This window comes from Aquila chrysaetos, chromosome 20, assembly GCF_900496995.4.
Source record: "Aquila chrysaetos chrysaetos chromosome 20, bAquChr1.4, whole genome shotgun sequence".
NCBI lineage: Eukaryota > Metazoa > Chordata > Aves > Accipitriformes > Accipitridae > Aquila > Aquila chrysaetos.
The window spans coordinates 12847457-12852114 of NC_044023.1; the positions used below are offsets into that span (position 1 = coordinate 12847457).

At 49.7% G+C, this 4658-nt stretch overlaps 1 long non-coding RNA gene across 1 annotated transcript; it reads right to left on the bottom strand.

Moving 5' to 3' along the window:
• Positions 1-434: 434 nt before the first annotated feature.
• Positions 435-3751, bottom strand: LOC115353900. The gene is made up of 3 exons (XR_003927740.2): positions 3500-3751; positions 3280-3423; positions 435-1146 (listed from the first exon to the last, which is right to left on the bottom strand). It is a non-coding gene; the product is annotated as an uncharacterized LOC115353900 (long non-coding RNA).
• Positions 3752-4658: the final 907 nt, after the last annotated feature.

Sequence of the window (4658 nt, forward strand, 5' to 3'; positions counted from 1 at the left end):
TATTGCCATATGAAGTAGCATTCAGACTTCTGGGTCACAGAGCGCCTGCGTCACACAGCCAAGATGGGGCGAGTGCACCATGGGCATGCCTGGGGGCAAGTGCCAGCCTTGGCCTTGCTGCAGCAAGGACCGTGGTAGCAATCCCCCAGACCCCTTAAAGGCTGCTGGTACTATGGCGGGGTCCCATCCTGGCCTCAGACAGGCTGCAGAGCTTGGGGACAAGCAGCTCCGAGTGAGCCAGGCTGGTCCTGGAGTTTGGCCCGAGGCTTGGGAGCTACTGAGGAGCTGTCAGAGCACCAGGGATGCAAAAAACAAGAACCGCCTCACTTTGGTATGTCCATGTGTGCACACGTATACAATGTAAATAATTATTATATTATAATGTATAATAGAATTATTGCAAATAATTGAAATATTTATAGGTGATAATACATGCATATGTAATATGTATATGTGTATAAACTATGTATTACAAGAATAATTAAACAGCATTTATGATTATACTTATTATATGTTGAGTGATTATATTTGTATATGATTGTAAAACTTAATAGCCATTTAGTTTATGTATATCTACATATGTGTGTGTGTACAACATCGTATTTGTTATATAAATACACACGTGCCCCCCAGCATAAAAGACAGAGCACCTTCCCTTCCTGCAATGTTGAACCTTGCCACAGTCCAACGTGGCTTAGCAGCTAATGGCGAGCCGGCCCCTTCCTCTGAGTGCCGCTAACAGCTCTGCTTGCTCCAGCCTTTGGAGCGTGGCACGTTGCCTGTGCTGCGGGTATTTCATGCTGTGGAGCCGCTGGCCCCATCCCTGGTGGCCCACGTGAAGCTGTTGAGTTTCTCCTTCCAGTGGCACAAAACTGAGCTTCAGCGATAGGGAGGTTTCGTTCCAGAGCTTGCTGTGCGCCACAGATTGGGTTGTTTACCAGCTGGAGGATTAAATAGACTTCCATTGAAGGGAAAAAAAAATAATACATGTTTTCAAGTATGTCTTGGAAGCGGTGTCGCGCTTGAAGGACAGACTTGCTTCTGTTTGCTGGCTGGCACTTCACTTGTCCCTGGTAAGGATGTTGCATCTCACACGAAGTACTTTCTGCAGGAATACTTTCTTAGGATGGAGGCAGTGAGTGGAAGCTGGTGAGGGAGGAAAATGCATGCTTTGACTATCCCTGAAAACAAACCCCTGCTCCCATCTCTCTGTAGCTGCTGACAGCCCCTTCTTTGCTTGCAAAGAGAAACCCTTCTGCAATCAGGCATGAGGGAGCCCCTGACCGTTTCCTCCCCGATGCGGCTGGGATCTCCCCAAGGTCCCAGCAGCCCCCCCAGCACACATCACCCCAACGTGCCGGCCTTGCGGTGCTGAAGGGCAGGCACCCACCCCCTCCCAAACTCCCATGCCCTTCCTCCCCCCCCATCCCACAGCACTGACATGAACCTGAGATTTAGATTATTTGGGGACAACTAGTGGCTGATCTCAGGACTGAGTCTAAACTTCGCTGCTAAGACAGCGTGAAGGAAAAACAAGGGAGATTAAAAGAAATAAATTTTACATTTTTTTACTGCCTCCTACTACAACCTGGATGAGCTGTCCGATAGCTGCACAGGGCTTGGAGGATCCAGCCCAAAGCAGTTTATTTATTTATTTATTTATTTCTGCTTTATTAAAAAACAGCTAGTCTCATTCTTCTGCTGACACTCCACATTTGCTTTATTTCCCCTTAGACATGAAAACGAGGTAAGCCTTCTACTGGGTTCTCGTAGCATTTGATGGGTTTCTCAGTCCAGGGCAAGCGCTGAGCCCAAACGGGCAGGTCAGCAGCCAAGGACTAAAGAGCAGCAAGAAAGCAGCTCTCTTCTCCCACCTCTTCCTTTTTAAGCACATTGCTTATTTGGGAGCTGTGAGGACTAAATACAAATAAAAGTCACCGTCAGTGCAAACAGAGGTGTTGGTGACTGTGGCAGGGTGGCTACAACCCAGTGAAAAGCTGGGCACAGTAATGAGATAGACACAGCAGCAGAGAAACCAGGCCAGCTGCTGGCAGGGACTTTTCCTGCCAGGTTAGATTAAAGACAGAATATAACAAAACGTCCACACCCCGTCTGGGCTCTGCTACCCGCACAGGTTTGCTCTGAAGCCCTGTGAATTTTGTGAAGGAAAGCAACCCCCTCCCCAAATCTCCTCCCCAGCAAAATAACTCCCAATACACCACCATGGGGAGCAGAAAACCAGGTAGGGCTTGCTGTGATGTACTGAAAGCTCTTAAAAGCTGAGGATCCTGCAGGCATTTAAGCACCAAATCTCTGCTTTTAAGGGGAGGGAAGGGGGACAATGCCTGGACAACTCAGTGGCTTCTGGCCCTGCTGGGACGGGGGCTGCGCTCAGTGTCACCGCTCACTGACGGGCTGGGGGTGCTTTCTTGGAGGAGCAGGTTCAGATGGAGTTACAGAACGCTGATGCAAGCTGTGCTCCAGGGTTACATATAACCTTTGGAAGCAAAGGCCCTTTCTCATTTGCACAGAGAAAGAATGAAAAGGAAGAAAGAGAAAGAGTAAACAGGCTGAAGAGCCAAATAACTAGCCTTTCGCTGCCCTTAAAAAAAAGGGGAAAAAAAATCCCCTTTTATTGAAACCATTTCCTTTGGTTATATCATTTCTCTTGAGGCTGGAAGCAATTTTCAGTCTTAAGTGCGTTCCCTGCACTAAGTGCATGGGCACGAGGCTGATGCTTGGCTGCCCACCAAGGGGTACCCTGCAGAACAAACAGCACGTCTTGCTGTGCCCTTTGTAATCTCCCCGCATCGGCTTGTAGCCCAAACGCCTCCTGCAAGGGGGGAAACCCCAAACCCAGCGCAGGCAAGGTGCAGCACAGGTCACCTTGGCCCAGCTGGGTCCCACAAGTAGGACACAGATGGCATCCATTACGTGTTCCCATCCGTGTCCTACGACAACAGTGACAACCAGAACAAGCCAAGCTCTGCCCAGAAATCCCCCAATGAAGGGATACACCAGTGCCAGGGCTTTGTTGCAATCACCTGGCAGAGCAGCAGCCGTGTGATGGGCACTGGGAATTGATGCTGGAGGAGGGTGACTGGGGTCCCTTGTAGTCTGCACCAGCCACAGGCTCCAGTCTGGGGCTTTTGGGGGACTGGAGGGAGCAGGGGCAAATCTGTGCTATTAAAAGTTTCACATGTCTGGGACCCTACAGAGGGCTGGGGTGTCCTCAGCAACTTGGCCTTAGGGTCAGCCTGGCCTTAGGGTCAGCCTTACCCGATTCACGCCAGCAGCAAAAGCATCAAGGTCCAGAGACGACCTCTCCAAGTCAGTGGGAACGTGCAGCAAAGAGGAGAAAAGACGGTGTTGAGGCAGGAGGAGTTATTTGCCAGGACTACTCAAGCCACTGCCAAACCAGAGCTAATAAAGGCTTAGAAAATAAAACGCTAAGCTCAAGTTATTAAAATATACACAAGTTATTAAAATATATACGTACGTATCTCCTAATGCAGCCCCCTCAAACTGGGACCGGCAATCAGACGCTTGCTTTGCTTTCCCCGCAAGCCCCCTCAGCTGCTGCTGCTGCAATTATCACACGTGGGTGCTCTGGGCCGACGGCAGCGCAGCCGAGCAGAGCTGACAGCACGCAGGCTCCAGCGAGAGATAAAGCAGTGAGGCCCAAGACGGGGGAGCATGTGCCTCGAATGCTGAAATCTCCCCCACCATGAAGCTGGTATGCGCATACTCTCCAGCTGAGCCAGCATGGGGTAATTTATCCTTCTTCGCAAAAAAACCTAGGAGGCTTGGAGAGGGGGGAGGTGACAGCTGCTTTTTTTTTTCTGGGAGTGCTTTTCCCCACACCTGGCAGCCCAGAGCTGAACAGCTTTTGCTGTTGGGGACCTTCAGCCACGTGTTGATCCCATGCAGGGGCCTCAGCTTTGCAGCAGCTCTGGGAGATTGGAGCAGCACCAGGAGCAAAGAAACACCCAAGGCCAGTAGGCACCCAACACAGCTCAAATTTAAGTGTTTAAGAGCTGGCAGGTCCTTGAACAAGACATCTGTCTGCCAGCAGGCAGGCATACTTGACTTCCCCCTTTCCCTCCTCCAACACATACAAAGGCAGATTATTATTAAAGTTGAGGCTTAGCAGCGTTTTTCAAAAGTTTGATCCACATCCTCAACTCTTGACTCTTGAGCATTTTATTATCAGGAGGACCCTACTGCTGCTTTGATTTCAGAGAGAATTGGCTGCTTTCAGACCCACAAGCCTCCCTGATGTGTTCTGGTAGCATGAGGTAGCCAGCCACCCCAGAGTGAGGACCTAAGGAGTCAATTTGCCAAATCCTCATGCCAAATCCTCACCCAGCCCAACATGGTCCTTATGCACATGCAGGTTCTAGACTCATTGCAGAGCAATTGTTAATGAGTGGATGGCAACTGTGGGAGAGGGCGTGGGCTTTAATTCTAACCTGAAACATGTGGGCTGCAAAAGGCTGTTCTTGGTTAGGAAACACTGATTTTCCTGAAGCCCTATTAAAATTGTGTTGTCCAGCCCTGAACGGATGAGAAAGAAACAAGCAAGTTCTGCCCGACAAGTTCAAACTAGAAACAGGCAAAGCCATGGCAAGAAAAAACAATCCCCAAATCCACAGCAC